Source organism: Canis lupus, chromosome 18 (assembly GCF_003254725.2).
Source record: "Canis lupus dingo isolate Sandy chromosome 18, ASM325472v2, whole genome shotgun sequence".
NCBI lineage: Eukaryota > Metazoa > Chordata > Mammalia > Carnivora > Canidae > Canis > Canis lupus.
Genome location: NC_064260.1, coordinates 43,594,595 through 43,615,588, shown reverse-complemented (window position 1 = coordinate 43,615,588; position 20,994 = coordinate 43,594,595). Strand labels below are relative to the sequence as shown.

The 20,994-nt window shown below is 51.3% G+C and overlaps 1 long non-coding RNA gene across 18 annotated transcripts in view; it reads right to left on the bottom strand.

The window, feature by feature from the left end:
* Positions 1-370: 370 nt before the first annotated feature.
* Positions 371-20,994, bottom strand: part of LOC112663275 (uncharacterized) — a 44,629-nt gene continuing 24,005 nt past the window's right edge. For 2 of the 18 annotated variants that reach the window (XR_007403421.1, XR_007403420.1), the window contains exons 2-3: positions 10,123-10,217; positions 371-2,223 (exon numbers count right to left, since the gene is read on the bottom strand). This is a non-coding gene — a long non-coding RNA (uncharacterized LOC112663275). Of the gene's footprint in view, positions 2,224-5,811; positions 6,696-8,813; positions 8,874-10,122; positions 10,218-15,500; positions 16,113-18,436; positions 18,661-18,682; positions 20,991-20,994 lie in introns of those variants that run through there. The other 16 variants (XR_007403409.1, XR_007403413.1, XR_007403414.1 and 13 more) reach the window with 16 other exon arrangements.

The window sequence follows — 20,994 nt, the reverse complement described above, 5'->3', positions numbered from 1 at the left end:
CTGGGTATACACTTACGCAAACATTCATTATACTCCACCGAAGATTTATGCAGTTTGCTGTATGGAAATTATATTTCGCTTTTTTTAAGTGATAGTACATCCACAGAATGGAGTATTACCCAGCCATAATGAAAGACGAAGGAAGCTCTTTGTAGACAAATAGAGATTGCAGAGATACAGTTTTTTTTTAAAGATTTTATTTATTTATTAATGAGAGACACACACAGAGAGAGGCAGAGACACAGGCAGAGGGAGAAGCAGGCTCCATGCAGGGAGCCGGACGCGGGACTCAATCCCGGGTCTCCAGAATCACACCCTGGGCTGAAGGCAGCACTAACCCGCTGAGCCACCTGAGCTGCCCCCAAGATACACTGCTAAATGAAAAAGAGCAATGCGCAAAACATTATTTTCTGCATAGTATGCAAACGTTTTAAAATACCCTCTAAAAAAATAATAAAATAAAAAATAAAAATAAAAATAAATAAAATAAATAAATACCCTCTATACATATCTGCTCATGTGTGCTCAGATCATCTCTGGAGAGACACACAGAAACCATGATTGCCTCTGGGAAGAGGAGCCACGCTGCTGGACACACAGGCTGGAGGAGGACCTTCCACAATAAATCCTTTCCTTAACCCGTGGGAGTGTATTACTTATTCAAATTCAAACACTGAGTGCAATTAAAACAAACGGTGTAAGAGCTCCAGAGTTGCCGATTCCCAAGCCACTATGGCCATTGCTTCAGTGCATTTAATTCCAAAGTCCAACAGCTCCCCTCCACTTCTCCCTCTCGTGTCCAGCCTGTCTCCCCTCCTCAAACCCTGCCAGACTGCATCTGGCTGTGGCTGGCTGGCTAGGAAAAGCTCATGGCTGGGCTCCACCATGAACCATCCAGAACGGTGGCTTGAGAGTCAGGAGGGCGGCCAAGCTGGGGCTGCGGAGGAGCAGCTGATGTCACAGAGCCCAGCCCCCCACTGGCCCCTGAAGGAAGCTGGGTGCTGCAGGCTCTCCCTCCAGCTGAGGGCAACTGTCCAAGTCCCCACACAACCCTTTCCCCTCACTCTGCTGTCACGGCCTCGTGGGCTCCCCTAAACGGCGTCTCCAGGAAGCCCCAGGCCCCAAGGAGGCCGACAGGTGCAGCCAGAATGCCTGCCTGGCAGGGCTGGGGGAGGGCAGTGAGAGGCAGCCGTCCTCAGGGAAATGCAAGGCTGTAGGTCACTGCAGTGGAGCATGTGCTTCTCAAAAGGTACCTGGGTTCAAATCCCAGCTTCACCATCTCCTGGCCAGGGGCTCCCAGGCCAGTCACTTCATCCCTTTGTGCCTCAGTTTCCTCATCTACAAAATGAAAAACAATGATGCATCTGGCCCGTCAGGATGACTCTAGAAGAATAAGATGCTGAGGAGCCTAAGCCCTGAGCCTGGGGCAAGGTAGGTGTGTCTTAAAAAGAACTGCTCACTCCCACTGAGAAGCATCCTCTGAGCAGAGCCATATAAAAATTGAGAAAGTGCTCCCCAGAGGGGGTGGCCAAGAGGGAACACCTACCCCTCCCTGCTGGGGCTCTGGGTCCCTCCCAGGGTTCCTCCCTGCACACAGGGTTGTCTGAGAAGTGGAAAGGGATGGTCAGGGGGGTGCCCCAGGATGTCATGGGGCTTAGAAACCTGCTTTCTAGATCTTGGGCCGAGAGGCAGGAAGGCTCATGGGCCACTGGGGCCATCTTCAGGTCTCTGAGAGTTACCACAGGAAAGAAAACAGACAAAATAGTGCAAGTCTGGGCAGGACATGTGTCGGGACCAGTGTCTCAGCAGGGTCACCTGCCTGGTTTTCTCTATCTTAGCAGGTGCTTTGCATTCTGGGCCTCCAGGACCCACACACACCCGCCACCCCATATTGGACCCCTGAGGCTGGGACTGACCTGGGCAGGTGTAGCCTGAGTGTTGAGGGGCTCTGGGCAAGTCACTGCATTGGATCGCGGAGCCCCATTTTTCTTACCGGTGAGGATCACACAGATGCCCTGCCTCCCTGTCTCCTTGGTCTCATACGTGTAAGCAGCAGAGTCCACGGCCTCTGCAGCCTCCGCTTGGCAGCATTTAGGGACCACCACCAGGTCCAGGCCTTCTGCTAGGCGCAGGAGCAGTAGCGACAGGCAGCAGCCCCGTCCTGACGGAGCTCGCAGTCCAGTGTGGTGGAGGTGGGGCAGAGACGAGCCGGAAAGGGAAGCACTAGGGTGAAAATAATATGATAAAGGGTGAAAATAATAAGGGGAGGGGGATTGACTAAATACCCTGGAACATAGAGGAAGGGTTCATGGTGCCTCAAAAGGGGGTCCCCGGTTCCCTGGGGCACCTCTGCTCTGAGCACCACATCAATGGCTCACATCATCCTTGGTGGAGCCAAAAGGATGGGACAAATAGTGACCCCTCTGTTTTGTAGGTAAGCATGCGGTGGCTCCTAGAGGACAGTCAGCTCATCACAGAGATGGGTGCCCAGAGCCCCCGCTCCCAGGGCAGGCTGCTCCCCAACACTACTGTGGCCACTCAGTACACCCAGCTCCCCTGTTGCTAGGCAGGCCCTGCCTCCTTTGTATGGGTAAGAAACCTTCCATGACCAGAGGTCATTCCTTGGTAGGTGAGAGCTGGAGGCAGTCCCTTCTCTGGGGTGAGAGAGGCTCCCTAGAACCTAAAACAGCACTACTTCTCACCCTCACCCACACCCCTGCTCAAATCCACATCAGCAGTGCTATCTCCACATACCAGCCCTGTGGTATGATTATCATCAAGCATCACTACTTGGGCTCCAGACTCAGGGCTCCTAACCCCTGGGAGGCTCTCACTAGACCTAAGCATCCCCCTTGAGCCCAAGAGGCAGTTAGGGGAACACCCAGAGTTATTGCAACCAGCCCATCTGGTTTCCTGGGCATTCTAGAGGAAAAAAAAAAAAAAAATCTCCTCCTGGTGGTGAGTTATCTCTGTCTCTCTCTGAAGTGGATCAACTGGTATTGCTCAGCCATTCTCCAAGCAAGCCCAGAATACATCTGTCCTAGAAGGGTCTCTTCACATTAATGATTAGCTCCTCATCCTCTCAAAGAAAGACATCTTTTTAAAGGGCAAAATCTTCCACCCGCAGCCTGCAGGGCCTGGAGCTGGGCTGTGGAAACAGCAAAGACATATGCTGTGAGGTACAGAGCACTCCAGCAGCTCCCCACCCAGATCCTAGGGTCAGAGGATAAGCAAGGGCTGTCAGAAAGCGGTTCCTACTGGCCTCCTGGGTGGCACATGAGTGTGTGTGTGTGGGGGGGGGGGATGGGGGTGCGCCCCAGGCCAGGGATCCAGCCCCTGCCACAGAGGAAAGGCATATTGAGGCAAAGGGGAGACCCACAGAAAGAACATTGAAAGAGGGTCCCTGGGAAAGGTGCCTGAGGTGCTGACGCCTGCTTCACCCCACTGAGCAGGTGGGAACCTAAGTCAAGGACCTACTAACAGAAAAAGTGTTGTCCCTTCTTCCACTGGGCAACGTTAGGAGAGCAGGCCCCTGTTGACACTCCCTATAGTCCAGAGTACGGGGATGTGCTGCGGGGTGGGAAGGGTGCCCGTGAGGCCACGGGAACAACTGTCTGACTGAGACCCAGAAGGAGACACCAAGAAGTAGTGAAGAAGTGACTTTCCCTCCCCCCCCACCCCCGAGAGCCCTCGGCCTGGTCCAGCACCCTCTCCTCGGCAGGTGTTACGAGGCCATCCCGGCTGGAGGCAGAGGGATGCCCTAGCTGGCCTTTAGAGAGTGGTCCCTCTGGCAAGGAAGCCCTCCCCACAGAGAAGCAGGTCAACAGCTGGTTCTTCTCACCCCCTGTCCGGCCTCCATTTTAAATGGGGAGAGTAATAGTAAATACTTCGTTGGGTTGTTGAGAGGAGTAAGGGAAATAAGTGTTAAAGCATGTCACAAAGTAGCAAGCACATAGCAGATACTCAATAAATGCCAGTTATTATCCTTATTAGTGTTCCTATTTGACTTGAAGGCTGCCTGAAAAATGTCCCTCTGCCATCTCCTTCCTCTCTTCCCCCCCAATGATTGGCTCCCCGACCAAGGACATGTCCGCTCAACCTTGGAAAACAAACAAACAAGCAGACATTCTGGGCTTCTGGAATGGGGACTTCCGGCCTTGCTTGGAGATGTGCAAAGCCATTAGAGCCAGAAGTGGAGAGGGTTCGAGAAGAAGGGGGTGAGGACAGAGGGAGCGGAGCCTGGGTCCCCAGGGATGGCTGCAGGCAGCAGATAAGGGCCAGAGTCAGGCACAGCGGAGCTGAGCCAGCAGTGCGGGGCTCGGACAGGTGTCTGCAAGAGAGTCTGTGGAGAGAGAGAGAGAGAGTCAAGGCCAGGTTGGAGGGAGGTGTGCATGAAGGCAGCTAAGGCACCGCAGATGGAGGCCGTCGGTCCGAGGCTGTCCTACGGGGAGGGGAAATGAGAGGAAGTGAACCATGACTAGCAGGGAAAATGTTGAGGTCATGCAGAGAGAATCGTGAGCACCTTCTGCGTGGGGCCAGAGAACGGGGGGCCTCGTGACAAAAGTGCAACCTGGAAGGACCTTCCTGGAGCCTCTTGGCCGATTCCAGCTCTCATCCTGCTGCCAACAGCCTCTGGCCTTTCCATTCCAGACCCTTCCTGCAGGAGGCAGGGGTGGAGGTGAGCTCTCAGGGCACGCTCCTTAAGGCAGGGCAAGCTGCCTGCTGTCTGGCTGGCCCTCATTCTGGGGCTCTGGGACAGCACTGGGACCTTAGGGCCAGTCGATGGGACTCAAACCCTGGTCTGAACCAGCACAGCCTCCCATCTGTCCAGCCTTTGGTGTACGGATAATCCCAACCATGACCCTTGGAGGGGGAGAAAGCCTCCAGTCCTGGGAGCAGACCCTGCACACAGAACTACAGACGAGTCGGTCTGATTGGTCACCCAGACAACCACTGCCCCCTCCACTTCAGGGAGAGAGGAAAGACTCAGCCCCAAATGCTAGCATTTGTGTTACTGTCCTCCCGGGCTCCAGCTGCACCCACAAGACTACAGTTCTCCAAACGGCACTCACTCACCCACACTGCCCCCCACCCCCCAGGGCTGGGCCTGCTGGGCTGGCCTCTGAGCTGCCCTGTGCTGCCCTGGCGCGGTATGCTCTGCCCAGAAACAGAAACCAGCAGGAAAAGGCAGGAAGGGAGAGAGGACAAGACTCCTCCGAGGAGGGGGGGTTTCCAAGTGCAAGATGTGGGAAGGAGGCTAGCTAGGGTAAAACCCAACAGAAAACCCAAGCATGCCCCACACATTCACAGATGGCTTCCCCGAGAAGAGCCTCAGCTGAGGCTCTGGGATTCCCAGGGGCGAAAAAGTGAGAAGGACCTGGTGTTCAGGCAGGAAGTGGGCACTGTCTTTTTCCAGATGGATCATTCACATATTGGACACAGAGGAGATGCCTAGGGAGGGGTCCCAACCCCAGCCCCGGGCGGGGTGGGGCAGGGGGAGGGTAATCGTCCAAGGGGAAGGCACTGTCCTAGAGGTAACCAGCCTGTGTTGCAGGAGAGCAGAAGCGGGGACAGGCATCTTGCTATGCGTTTGGCAAAGAATACAGACACTGAAGGTTGACTCCGGGCAGAGGCTGAGACCGGGGTTTTCCAGGGACTGACGTCAAGCAGGAGGAAGGTTCCATAAGAGCAATAGAAAGAAGTTCACTTTTCCCAAACACCTATAATGGCCAAGCATCCGCAGTTCATCTGCATGGAAACCCTCTGTTCCCAAGCTTCCTTTATCAAAAGTTTGTAAAGAGCTATTCGTACCTAACACCACACTCACTCTCACTAGATCTCTGTGAGGAAGGCCCCAGCTCCCTTATTTTCAGGATTTATAAACTGGGGCTCTGTGAAGACTAATGCAGCTCCCCCAAGACCAAACTGTCTGGTGTCAGATCCCGGACGCTTTGCTGCCCTCTGTACGCTGTGACGAATGGCCAGGTGGTGCAGGTGCCAGGTGGGGAAGAAACAGTACCGGGGGAGAGTGGGCTCCTGCCCTTGCATTCAAAAAGCCAACCTCAGGCGCCCTGGGGAAGGCCAGCAGACATTACCCTTGTGCCCGGGTTGGCTTTAAGTGCTGATGGGTCGATAAGGGGCACTCAAAGAGCATGCATCAGGAAAGATGAGAGACCATCCCCTTCTTCTCTCTAGGGGCAGATCGCATCACCAGCACTGGATTCACTCATGGGGCCTGTCATCCAACAGGTGCCTGGGTCAGGCGCTAGAAGGACAAGACATAGTGGGTGGGTCGTTGTGGGGCAGGGGCCAGACAGTATGATCAAGGGAAAGTTGGTGACAGGAAAGCCTGACTTCTCACAGCCCGCCAGCCAAGGGTCCCGGTAGGAGGTGAAAGAAAAGAAATCCAAGCTATGGCTGGAGTGATAAAGACAAGGAAAGGAGGAGAGGACACATCTCACAGCTCCTGAGAGAATGATGGATGATGACAGTGTGCGCTCCACAGACAGGCCAGTGACCTCCACTGCCCTAGGATGGCTTGATCTCACCTCCATCGGCCTGCAGATTGTCTTAGGTCTCCCGAGCTTTTCCAGGTCACACAGCCCAGCCCCACCGTGAGCCCTCTCTCCTCTTGTCCCCTCTAAAGGAGTCAGAGGAAACAGCTACAGCTTCTGCCCTGAGGTAGATGTGGATGCCTGAGGGAGAGAGGGAGAGGAGTCCAGCAAGAGGCCTCATTTAAACTTGAGAGGAAAAATCCAGAATAACACAGAAAATAAACTAGACCAGTGTTTCCCACCGTGCACTCCACACACATTACTAGCAGAAATAAAGGATCCCGTGGCCAAAGAAGTTTCAGAAAGGCAGAATTAAGCAGGTTTTTCTGGCGGGACTTCTCAGAGCCTTTAAGGGGCTCCTATGCATGGTGAGGCTCCCCAGAGGGAGAGATAGTCTGCAGCATTTCTCAAACTGTGTTGGCCGAGGAACCCTTTCATCACAGAGATTTCTCAGGACCGGTGTTGCATGGAAAGTGCTTTGGGAAACACAGGATGGAACTGAGCAACCCAGTTTCCAAGCTGAGTGTTTCAGCTCACAAGGAATCCAGCAATCAGGTGAGACAGGCAGAGACTTCCAGCCGAAAGGCTGACAAGAGGCGGAAGACGTTAGCTCCGCCACCCTCTCTGGGGTGGCTTCTCAGCCCACCGGGCCATCACCAGGGCTCTTGTGAGGATCAAAGGTAACACGTAAAAGCCCCTTTTCAACTACAGCTCTATTAACTTAGGGACCTAAAGACAAAACTCCCCCAGGGAGGAAAGATGCACTTTACAGTGTGATTTGATGTGGAAATCCCTCTTCACAGACAACATTTAAAAGAACTTATCTGTTGAATAAAGCAGGATATATCTGTATAAGATAAACATGAGACAAATAAGAAAAGCAAAAGTGAAAAAAGGCTGTGGCGTGTGCTGCCAGGACAGGGAAGAAGGCTGACAAGAGCCAGGAGCCCTGGGTCTGGAGTCGGTCTGCCCCAGATGGGCTGTGCGGCCACGGTCAGGTCCCTCCTCTTCCTCTGTACACGGGGGAGGGGGTTGGAGAGAGACGATCTCTGAGGCCCTCCCCGCCCTCAGGGCAGAACTGAAGTCCTCAATGCTGCTTTGGGGAGTCCATCTCCAGGGAAGTCCCAGCAAGGCATGGCAGGGGGTGGAGGGAGGACAAAACTGTGCCCAAGCAGAAGCCCCACAGGACTAGCCAGAGAAGCCCAAATCTGTCCCCAGGTATGAACCTGGCCGTGAAGCTGGAAGGGAAGCTACAAATCAGAAACCAGATAAGTGCGGGGAGAGCCAGAGCGGCCCCTCTGCCCATCTCTGCAATTCCCACCCTGTTCAAGCGTTAGCATCTTCCCACAGGATGGAGGTCTGGCAAAGATATGGGGCAGGTTTTAGCCCGGTTTGCTGAAGCCACCCTTTGAGGGAAACAGGTCCTTAAGAGTACAAGATGTCGTAGCACCAGGTGTGATGGATGGGGGAGCAAATGGCGTGCTCTCAGAGTCTGCAGGGTAGAGGGATGTTGCACGCCTGCTTGCACAGGGGGCTCCCTTCAGCCCCGCTCGTTCTGCTTTTTCTATTCTTCACGAGAAGGTTCATTTTCCATTTGCTGCAAATCCTACAATGAACTGCTCAGGAGGCTGAGGGATGGTCATAAAGAGCGCTCCATCTGTTTTACATAACAAAGCAGCAGTCTGGACTTGAGCCCTGTGCTAAAATGTGTGTGCACGTGCATGCATGCACACCTATGCACACGCATGTACAAGCGTGTGTGGTAGAGAGACTGATTCTGCGGCCTGAGGCTTATACCAGGAATGTGAGCATGGGGCAAGGGAGTTCAGAAGACAGGCTGTGATTGTCTGACACTTAGTGATCACGTGTGCAGACACAGGAGGTGCTGGCAGTGTCTATCACTCTGAAAGTGTGCAAACTCTCTGACCACATGCTACATGACAGGGTCTCCAGGAGTGTGGGGACACTCTTCTCTGTACGGCAAGTGTGAACAGGAGACTGGGAGGGTCTGCTTGTGATCCCAGGGTGTACCTCTGTCTGACACATACCTCTGTCTTGACCAGTACCTGAGGGCTACCAGGCTGGTGGTGTGTAAGAGCCCTCCATGGCTCTATGAGCCCACGAAAGGGGAGTATGTGCATGTGAATGTGCATATACACATGCACACACATATGTATGTTGGTGGCAGCAGCCTAGGATTCTGAGTCCAACTCTGTACCAACTCACTCCAAGAGTATAGGTCTTATTGCTTTCTCTTACGTGGGAGGGGTGGACAAAACTGCTGGAGCTCTGCGGTCTGATCCCACGATGCAGGTAGGGCTGGAGGTGGAGAATGCAGAGCCACCAGATAAACACTTTGACACCCACCCCCTGCCACAGCAGCCTCCCCCAGTGGTGAGACCCCCAGCCCTCCCAGTGGAGGGTGGAGCTGTGAGATTCCGTCAACTGGCCATACATGGCCCTCATGTGCTCAGGTCCAGCAAAGGAGACTGTGGTCCAGGGTGGAAGGGCTGAGAAGGGGGGTTGAAATTTCAGAACCACAATCCTGGCCCAAGACCTGGGATCAGCTTCCCCTGCACCACATCCATCCAGCTCCTGGCAGCGTCCAGTAGGCAACTGGCCCAGTTCCAAGCTGGTTTCCCGGCTACAGGGCATTAACCCCATGGCAGCCAGAAAAGCTGACCTGGCTCACCATGCTGAGTTCCCTGCACCACCCACACACTGGACCACCTGCCTTGGGGGGTGAAGGTGGCTCCGCACTATAAAAGGCTGAACTTAGAGCATCCTGAGCTCCCCTCCAACCAGCCCTCTGTTGAGGCCATGATGAAGGTGGTATCCTCCAAGGGACTCTTCTCTTCAACTACCTTTCTCTCTCTTTCTCTCTCCCTTTCTCCCTCTCTTTCTTTGGTCAGAAAGAGTTTAATTGAGTCTCCTTAGGGAGATGCAGCTCCATCTAATTCAGCTCTTAATTAACCCAGAGCACCCCAAAGAGGCTGCAGAACTACTCGTAAATTAAATATGAAAAGCATTATTTATCTAGGAACAGCCTTCTAACGGCTCTGACTCTGACGTTTATAGTTACTAATGAAGATGGATTTGGAGGGGGAGAAGGTGGAGAGGAGGGACATGACTGCCCTGGGAGAAAAGTGATGCCCTGGGGCCTCGTGAGGGTCTTGCAGGGCAGGCAGAAGAGTAGTCATCTCAGTCCATGGGAGTGTGCCTCCCTCCCCTTGCACCCAGGCTCTACTTCTCCAGATTTCAGGATGGGGGAGGATCAGGACAGGCTCAGGGGTCCTGAAGGTTGTTGGGGGACAGGGCCCTGTTCCATTAGCTGCCAGACCACTCTCACTGCCCCATTTTTCACTCCCAGCCTAATTACCTTGGCTTTGACTCCACCTGAACCACCACTGAGCCACTCTACTCCTTGTTCCAACCCTGTCTCCATCCTCCTTCCTCCAGAACCCTGGGTGCTGGACCATTAGAAATTGCCAACTGAGGCCACACCTCCAGTATGTTAACCCCTCCTCTTCCTCCATATGGCCACAAGTAACCATCAGGATCCTCTTACCTTGGCTTTCAAGGACCTAAATGATGCCTCTTTCTCTGTGTACTTGCATAGAACCAAAGAAGAAGAAGCCAAAAGTCATCTGGAGCTCAGAGGATCTGGAACAGGAAGTTATAATTTGGTTACCACTTCTCTGCCATTGCCCCCAGCCCCATAAATCACTGACGAGTGAGGCTTGGGCATCATGCCTTGCTCATCTTTATAACCCAAGCCCAGTGCCTGGCACATAAGTGGCACAAGTGTTTTACAGCCCTCTTGACTTTCAAGAGCAGAAGAGGGAAAGGAAGGAGGAGCAAACAAAAGCAAGACAAACAGGTGAGAAATATTGTAATTATGCTTGCTGTTGTTAACACATCAATTCTTCCAGAAAGGCAGCTCTGTGAGTTCCCTTCCTTCTTGGGCACTGCCAGTCTTGTCCCGTAAGAGTCCCACACCCTGCACAGTCTCCATGGTCCCAGTTCAGTCCAGGAGTAGAAGTTCAACTTTCCATTCTTAGAAGACAACCGGAAGGAGAGTCCTAGTTTGGAATTTGCTGTCTCTGGAGTGCTAGCTTCATCCTCCTCGCAGATGATTCTGTTGTCTTCCTTTCGGCCCCTTTGGCCTCAGAGAAAGAGGAGTGACTGTCATTTTTCGGCTCTGCCGGGTGACAGGCCTCTCTTTAAGAGGCTTAAGTCTCTTCATTTTCTTCCCCAGCTGCTAATTTAAATCGCACCTGCGAGCATACATGGAGTAGACACGCTGAGGAACAGCACACACACGTTCTGTCCTCCCGAAGTTTCCAGAGCAATCAAGGAGGACTTACGGGAAAGAAAATTTTTAAAAAGCTCACTGAGAGGCGCCACCACAGTCCATGATGTGTGTTCTCTTTCACTGCCATGAGTCAATAAGCCCAACTTTGTATGTTGGCAACGGGGTATTGACAGAAATGGAGGTTCTAATGAGATTCAGCTCAAGCTCCCACTGCCTTGGCCCAGGACCCTGGACCCTGGACTCCATAATGGGGCACACACCGAGGACTCCTGGGTCTCCCCCTCAGTGAGCATCCCCCCCTGAAGAAAGCTGTGTGTGACCTGAAAGCAGGTCCGGGGTGCTGGTATTCTGAAGAAGCTGGACAAAAACAGCCTTGGAGCCTTGAGAGACCTTATCAAGTACTGTTAACAACTAACACAGCAAGAAAGTGCCAAGCTGTGGGCCACTGGCTTTGGGTTTCCCAACCACAGAGACAGACATCCCCAAATCCTTGGGTTTCCCCCACCACAAAGACAGACATCCCCAAACCACTAGACAGCCATTCCACTGGAGAACGCCACATGGAGGGTTCTTATGAAACCTCAAGACAAAGCTGCCTGTGGAGAAGGAGAGCTTCTGCCTGAGACGACAGCCAGGCTGCTGACCAGAGAAGTGGATAACTGCCACCTGAGACACCAAACAAGATTAATTCTGATTCTTCGGTGCCATTTTTCTTTCCCTCTCCCTCTAATCTCGTAAAGGACTGTACTCCGACACTATTAAGTAACTAAAAGACTTCTCAACATGACCTCCCCGATCTAAATCCTGTTCTTTTTGACCTCCTGAGGTCTTCTGGCCCTGAAGAAAAAAAATAAAACTCGTGTTTTCCTCAGCCCAGAACTACTGCGGCCTGGAAGCAACAGCCATTTAACAACTGTTCCTCTCAGTGCTACAGAAGGTAGATCTCCTCCTCCAAGTCCTTGTGATCCTCATATAATTAATCCCAAACTTAAATGTGTAAAACAAAACAAAAAAAAAAAAGTGGACCTGGACCTCGGTCGGGAATACACATCTGTTTAGGTCGTTATAACCCTATCAGCAAAATTTAGCCCATTAGAAATGGAAGCTAATATTGAGCATATTCTTGCTGCAATCATTCGTTCTCTCCAGAGACTCTCCATTCTGCTTTGCAAATGCTGTTTAATTCCACTCAAGGAAGCTTCCCACTCTGAGGGGGGGGTGGAACTCTGGCTCTCTCCTGTTGGGATAAATGGCATTGCCAATATGGTCTGTGCCCCACTGGGATATTACTTTTTATGTGGACATCAGGCTTATACCACCTGCCACACGCTAAGTTATCCTGTTTGCGGACAAATTTTAGAGATTTTTCAGATGCTAAAAATTACCAGCCTTCCAGTGGATCATGTTTCCCTGAAAAGAATGACCAGAAACTTCCAAAAAGAGACAAACACAAACCACCTGGGAGACCTGCCAGAGGGGACAGCGGACTCACTCTTCATGCATACTATGCAAACTGCAATTCCCACAGAAGGGATAGTTCAGCTGGAAAAGATGGTCCAAAGCCTCCCCCGACCCTAGTAAGATGTCATCAGTGATACAATTGCTGCTCTGGAAGCCAAACCAACCATTTTAAATGGAAATGTATTAGCCAGAGTTGTCACGGATGATCACATAGCCCTTAATTTCTTCTTAGATAGCCCAGGGGAATCTACACTACAGCAAACCCTCTGGCTGCACCTATAAAAATGCTACAGGCTCAAGTAGAAAAATCTATAAGTAGGCTGAACGGGAAAAGTCACCCACATCTCTAGATGGGGTTTGGGACACATTTTCGTTGCCTGGATTGGATAATCCGGGCGCCTGTCCTCAGGGGCAATTACAAGAACCAGCAACAAGTTTTGTTTCTGGTCACTGTCTGTGTTACAGCTGCCTGGTGTATTCTGTTTGGAATCTTAAAAGCTACTGTGTAGCCCATGTCACATCAGAAGATTAAGAAACTCTCCCTGCCACAAAGGAGCAGGAGAGACTAACTCTGGTCCTACTACAGACTACATTCTCTAAGCAGCCTCCTAATCAGCAGAATTGAGGCAGTGGTGAAGACCTGAATATCATAGATGAATGTCTCGCAGACTTACTTTGCCCTTGGCCAAAAGACAGGAAGGACTAAGGAAGGGAAAAGCAGCCCCTGACAGGTCCTGACTTGGCACTCTCAATTGGCCCTTCGTATTCTCCAAACCACAGCCTTGACCAGCCATCCTATTCTGGCTAATATTAATCGGAGCGACTGCTGCTTCTTTGCCAATCATAAGCGGAGTCTCACTTCATTCCCCTTGCCTTTGAGAAGATCCATTAAGATACCAATCATAGAATTAACATTTCTTCTGATGGCATCAAGTCCAAAGCGAAGCCCCACTTCTTTGAACCCTCCTCCCCAAATCACTTAAATGAGCCCAAGTCCCATAAGAAGTCCTTTCTAACATCCTACTGAAACTGCCCTTACTCTGCATGATAAGGTGCCTTTCTCCTTTGTTGCAGTGAGTCGATAAACCAAGTTTGTGTAACCAGAGGTGCGTTTACGCATTGACACATATATAAGCGACTCGACAAGAGGCAGGAGGAGGTGAGACATGCTATGAGACACAGCTTCGCTGGAGGGGAAGTGTTAGTAAAATAGAGAGGAATCATTAAGTGCTGTGCATGAGAAAGCTGTCTTGTAGGCGTCTCTGGATATGATCACTCGTGTCAGGGCAGGAGGAGGCTGCTTTCTGTTTTGTTTTGTTTTGTTTTGTTTTTTAGAAGCAGAAGACCAGACTGCACTACCTGAGCACGATTCAGACCGCCAAGGAAACATCTCTTGTTCAGCAAGATAATTAGGGACCCAGGCAGGAGGAAGAGGAAGACATTGTTAGTGTGGGCATTCCTGGACTGGCCACAGAGTGAGAAGGAGCCGGGGACAGTGTTTGGAAGGAGTCTGGGCAGAGGGCAAAGCCTGGGATCCCTTGGTGGGGAGGGGTTTGGGTCATACAGATAAGAAAGAGCGTGTTGAGCTTGAGAGCTCAGGAAGCTCGGTCCCAAGCAGGATTGCCCTTCTACACCCTCAGTGGTCTGATCCGTCCCCTTGTATCAGCTAGCTCATCTTGCAAATGGGTGTAGCACCCCATCTGCCTTTTTGATTGTTCCTCTGCCCCTTGATGCCACCAGAGAAAGGACACTGCACCCCACCCTCCAACCCGGCACAGGGTGTGATGGGGAATAAGGCTGCAGGGCTCCATGCTCCCTAAGCAGTAAGTAACAGGTTACCAAAAGCATGCAGGGGCATATTGAAGAGAAGGGGGAACATTGAGAAAATGGCAGAACACAGTTTAGGGGAAATAATGCCTTCCGTGGTGCCCAGAGAACAAATCAAAATCAACCAGACAAAAAACTGTCCCCTTCAGAAAGACACAAACACCACCACTCATTGAACACACAGGACCACAAGGCCTAATCAGACTCATTTGCTGAGACATCCTCCCTAACATTCCTTCTGGCCTTCACCTTCACCCTGCCAAACACCAAATACCAGCACTGTACCAAAGCGCTCTTGCACTTAATTGTCCAATGACCTTGAAGCAGAAGGAGCACTCATCTTACAAAGACTTATTTTACAAATGAGGAAACTGAGGCCGAGTGCTGAGACCCAGCTGACCACAACTGGAAGGAATATCCAGTCTGGGATATTTAACTCCAAATCCATCGTTTATGTGTTTGTTTCAATCACATTGACTCTGCTATGGCTTCCAAAGCCTGGATGGCCTAGATTGGGACGTGCTCCCCTTATGCTCAACCATGTGATAGCATGGTTGGAAAATGCTGGGTAAAACAACAACAACAACAACAACAACAAAAAACACCATATGTGACAGCCTAGGTAAGCAGTCTACAGGGTGCCCAACGCCTTTGCTATTAAGAAACATGTCAGAAGCTGCACACGGCTTACCCCGACCTAGACTATTATAGTCCAGGACCCGACTGCCATTTCCCCTTCCTATAACATGCATTATGGATACGTAATTACGGTAATCAAGAAACTAAATCATTGGGTGGGCCAGAGCCCTTCTCTAGGGATTCTGAGAGTTCTGTTCATTCATGCCTTACAGGCACTAAAAACCCTCATAAGCTACACACCAGCCTGGATTTTTCTCACACCACAGCTCTATTTCAGCAGTCTTCGATAGCAATGGACCACCTAGCTTTCAAAGTGTATCTTCCAAAGCGCACTCTGACTATAGCAGAAATTCCTGACTCTTCTAGGAAGAAGAGGATAGTTGGAGAACCATCTTGGTTTCATTCCCTTATTGTTTTTCAGGAAGTATCCAACAGACCTCAGATTGCAATTCTAGATGGTAGTTTCAAAAGCTCACACTTGGACTTTTTTATTGCTCTTCCTCGTATTAGACAGAGCTAAAGGGCTATAGGGACTTTCTGTTACAGGTACCTTTTAAAATTGAGTTTCGGCCTCACTCTTAGTGAAGCAAGATGGCGCCTTCATAACATCTCAAGGTGAACCGCTTCAGCATTATCTAACTCCCCTGCTACCCGTTAACCAGGCCAAACTTGGACTCTTTCCACTTAATAGGATGGAACCTCACTCTTTTTCAGGAACTGGAGAGGAGACAGCCGTCAGATGCAAAGTCACCAGCAGGCAGATTCAACCTCCAGACTGAACCAGCGCATCATCACGGGCCCCACGCGGCAGCCATTCTCTTCTTTACCTTGGCCAAAGCATGTCCCGACTGTGTAATGGAAGAGGAATTGATCCACAGGATCTCCAGGTTCTCTTCTGTCTCTATAATACTATGACTTGGATTAAGAGGCAGGATGAGAAGCTCAAGAGAGGAAAAGCTGCTGGAGAGACTTTCTGTCAGATAGACTCCACCCATTTAGGCCCCCCCTGACCCCTCTCTGCTCACAGCTGAAGGTAGTTCAAACCTTCATCATATCTGGCCTAGATGGCTAAAGTGGCCCCCTAAGAAGCCTGTACCATATGAACCTCCACCATCCCCACCCCCACCCCAACACCCAACTGAGGGCGCCTTCAGGAGCTCCCACTGCCTTGAGAACCTGAGCTCTAGGAAAGGAAGATACACCATTAAGGATATGGCCCCCTTGTCACCCCACGTTCATAGCTTGCTGCGCTCACTTAAGATGTCATGCTCCAGATATGTGCCATTCCCTTTTGATGCCCTCCCTCTCTCTCACCCCCTCCCCCATGCCTTTAAATATTCAATTTGGTCCCCAAGACACCCCCCCCCCCCCCGCGCTTGCTGCCCCACCTGGTCAATCCCCAAGCATTTTTCAAGGTGAGCCCTGCTCCAACATCTCATACCTCGGCCCCTGGCTCTACTCCCATCCTGTGCACCCCTTAGCAGAGCATTTGTTAATCACCCTACTTTGTAAGTCCCTGTGTGTCTGTCATTGTTTCTAGATGAAACATACTCCTTGCACACTAGGAGGCATTTTTCTCAGAACACACTGCCTGGCACTCAATAAAGACTCGATACATGTTCATCAAGGCAATGAATAAGAAAATGAATCAATGGGTTTACAGCTTACTTGGAAAACTTGAAGAGACAATTATAGATTACAGAGTAGAAAGGTGCCAAACCAGTGAGACAGATGATAAGTGTTTTAGAAGTTCAGTGTCAGGCACTATGAACCAGAACAGGTTATTTTTGTTTTGCTTTTATAAGGAATCGAAAATGTTTTGGCTTACATGGCGGAGAGGGGGAGGTCCACCATAAAAGCAGTGCTTTGAGATTAATCTGGAAGTGGTACAAGGGATGGACTTGAAGAGGAAATTTAGGAAGCAGCTGGAAGGTTAGGTGTTGCACCAACACATGTCTTGGGTAAGAAAAAAAAGTATTCTTTATGCTTTTGAGAAGGTTGCAGGCCACTCTACTCCTGACCCCACCCCCACTCCATACCTTGACCTTCCTTCTTCCCATTATCTCCTCGTGAGCACCCCCACCAGAGCTCCAAGCCAGAAAGAAGCCTCCGGGGCAGGGAGCATGTAGCACAAGGCTGGGGTGCGTAAGCCCTTGCTCCAGGTTGGGCATGTCAGAAGTAAACTCTGCAAGTTCTTTTTTTCCTTTTCTTTTTCCTCTTTAGGTCCCTGATCAGGAGGTGAGACTCCTGGGAGAAACCGACCCACCTTTCCAACCCTCCCAAGCCAATGGGCAGAGCCCCTCACAACCAAGCTTCCTAAGCACATCTCAGAGCTCATGTGTGGGGCCCATCCGCTTCAGAAAGAAGAAAATGAAACCAAGCTTCCCTACATTTTGTTCAAATACTTCAGTTAAAGAAACTAAGTCCCATAGAGGTCAAATGACTTGCCCAAGGTTACACTGCTAGTTAGCAGCCCAGATCAAACTTCAAACCCAAATCATCTATTAGGGCTCTTACTCTATACTCAGCTCAGGACTGGAGGAAGAGATGATTTCTCTGGTTGCTGTGGGGTCTGCCCCGTGCCCAGGCTCCTGCCTGCCTTGCCCCAACCACCCCTAACGGGTTCACCTGCCTCTAGGGATGATAGGTGCAAAATGTTCGTTATTTCCCTTATCCTAATAAGGTACTGACTGAATGACCAAGGCTCTTCTGGAAAGTGAGCAAGAGGCTCTGGATACCCAAGAGGAGAACTTCATCATCCCCTCCCCTACATACACCCACAGAGCTGTCCCAGACTATGGAAAGGAGGGAGAGTTAGCAGTCCAGTTTTTCATCGCTGGCTCTCACTCTTACTCTCCGTCTCTCACGCAGATTCCACTCACAGACTGTGGATTCCCGGGGGTGAACCGTGAGGCATGAGTTTTCTAGAGCTCCTAGTGAATCCCTGAGGATGAATTAAGGAGAGAGCAGGTGCAGGAGGGATGGATGTCCCAGGCAGAGCTGAAAGCTACTTTTGACCTCGGAGTCACAAGCGGCTCGAGGGCCTCGCCTGTCCCAGGCCACCTGTTCTCCTCACCACCAATAAACAAGGGAGACCAAGATCTCTCTTCAGATTCTACTAAAAAGTCATTCGGCAAAGGCCTGGTGGCACTCATCCTATACCAGGTGCTGTGGGAGGTTCAAAGAAGTAGACCACCACTGGAATTCCTCCACTGCAGCCGAAGGCCCTAGAACATGGGCACTTATAATTGTTCCCTAAAGTAGTCACCAACCCCCACCCTAGCCCATCCTTCATGATAAACCAAACCCTCACACCTGATCCATCTTACATGAAGACAAAGGTCCCCAAAGCACTTTTAATCATGTCATCTCCCTCCCTACCAAAATTCCTTGAGAGATTTCTCATGAGTGGGCTTGGAGTCTGGTCTTGCTGCTGCTAACTAGCTATGTGACCTTGGGCAAATCACTTGACCTCCATGGGGCTTAGTCTGACCTCTCAGAGCCTCCTGCAGAACGACGCCTAAATTCCTCAGCCCAGCAGCCAGGGCCGCCCCCAAGCCAATGCCACCAGGCCTTCCAGCCTGCCCTCCGTGACACTTAGCCCTGAACCCAGAGGTTGAGGTTGTGAGCCATCTCTTACAGCACTCGTCCCATTCCGGGTCACACTCGGGTAATTTGGTCCTGGTCTGTCCTCCCAGCTTATATCCAAACTCTTTGGGGGCAAGCACCTCCACAGCTCCTAGCGGGCCTGGCACAGGGCATGAAACACAGGTCAACAAATGTTAGATCATCAATGAGATGTCAAATAAGCACCCGTCATTCCTTCCAAGTGGCTGCCTGCTGCCCTACCCACCCACCCCCTAACCGACAGTCTGTTCCACACTACCGATTCTAGAAGCAGGCTTCTCAAATGTGGTCCATGGACCCACTGGCAGCAGAAACACCCAGCAAGCTTGTTAAAGATGCAGGTTTCCAGACTCCACCCCAGACCTATGGAATCAAACCTCTGGTTGCTTCTAATCCCAGGGGCCTCCCACGTCCTGGCCGGAGCTCTGAGTTCGACAGACTCTGGAGCAGAGGGCCCTTTTGCCACAAGAGTATTTCGGGTGCTTCCTTAAGCAGCCTGGGGTGGAGACAGGCGGGGGTGGGGGGACTGTTAACAGTACCTGCTGACCATCCCTGCCAGTCCCTGGCACTCATCTTCATATTCTTATAAACACATCATGATGTCAGAGGAGCCAGCCGCTCTCCTCCCTGTCCCATCCTGGCGCCCACCACCTGGCACACCTTTTTGCCCCTTCTCCCACCCAGCCGGCCCAGCAGTCAGCCTCTCCCTTCCTCCCTAAGGTGCCATATCTCTTCTTCCACTGACTTAAACAGCTTCTTCCTCCCCAGACAAAGAAAGAAGGGACTCTCTTCCTCCTCTTTGCCCTGCCCACCAGCATGCTAATGTGTTTTATAAAATCAACGTGAGGAACACTTTCAGGCATGTTTTACCTAATTAAACCTCTGCTGCTTACCCAGGCAGCCTCCCCTCCATCCTGAGGCTTCTGACCCTTGGGACTCCAGAGAACCTCTGAAGCCCAGTGACTGTGGTTGTTGTGGGGACACCATTACAGGGCTAAGAACCCAAAGGCTTAGAGCAGCAAAAGCCCTAGAGCTGATTAGGCATGTCCAGGGAAGTCATGTTCCCTCCCCATCTCCCGGTCTCTGAAGAACAAAAGATTTGGACAGACGATCTCAGAGAACCCTTTGGATCGAAGAGTCTAGGATTAAGAGTACTTTAACACTCTGTGATATATTAGTTCAAAGCAGAGGGCTACAGGGTGAGAAGGGCTCCAGCCACAAGGGCAGGGTCCCCAAAGCTCAGAGGAGTCACCTTGATGGTGGCTATCAGATCTCAGCTTCACAGACGGCTGGAAAAACCTGAGGGTATTTCCACGAGAAGCAAGCACTCAACCAGAGTGGAGAAATCATAGCAACACTCACACTGCGTTTTCTCCAGGGCAGCCGCTCACAGCATTCTGAGCACTTTACACACATTAACTCATTTAATCTTTGCAACACATCTGACAGGCATTATTCTCCCCATTTTACAGATGAGGAAATAGGTGCTGGGAGGTGAAATAATTTGCCCACAGTCACAGAGCTGGCGGGTGGCCGAGCCAGGATTCGAACCCAAGCCAAGTGCATGAATCCATGCCCTCAGCCGCCATTGTTCAACCCTGTCACCCCAGCAGAGACACCCTCCCAGACAGTGCCACCCGCCCTGCCCTGCTTTCCTCACAGGGGACTAGAGGCAAACGATACTATTTCCATGGGAAAGCACAATAAGACTGTCATGACTTTGAGGATCCAGAATCAAATGGCCTTCGTTTGATGAGACTGAATGTTGAATCGCACATATTTCGAGAACGAATATACCATAGGGCCTTAGCCCTTGGCAACATTGTCATGCCCAGAAAAAGCGTTCTGCTGTCCTTTCCCTTCTCTCGCTTCCCCTTTCTTCCTGGCACCCTGCTCTCACCTCTCACTCCCACCCACCTCCACCCGCCCTGGGTGTAAAAAGCACTGGATTCAGAGACAGAAGTCATCTCCTATGACTTTAATTCTCCTAGCTTCTCTGAGCATCAGTTTTTCACATCTGTATCAAGAGGCATTCTAGCCAAATGACTAGGTCTTGAGCCTGAGCCGCCACCTGGGTCCTTCTGTGAGACTGTGTCAGACACTCAAGCCCTGGTGGCTTCCCCACACATGAAGTAGCAGCTCAGGTGGGTTGTCAGGGAGGACCCAGGGTGACACCCGCAAAGCTTCTGGTACAGAGCCTGGCACCAGAGTCGGCACACTATTTGAGTGCTTGCTGTTTATGGATGAAACCTCCTCCTCCCAAGGTGGGACTTGGTGCCAGACGTCAAAGGGGCCTCAGCCGGAGAAAGTGCTTCGTAAGGCCAGCTGCCAGCTGCCAGGGATTTACTCGCTAAGGCTTAAATCCATTTCCCACATCTCCTTCTGGCCTCTTCCTCCCTCAACCTTATGATAGCAGACTCCTATATTATGAGAAAGTGGAGCTTTCAGAGAAGCTAATAACCAAGGACACAAACTCCAGAAAGGCCCCGGGGGGTCCCTCTCCTCCCACAGCACCCTGCCATCCTCTCTACTCCCACCTTGGCCCATACCACCCCAAAATGCCTATTCTCA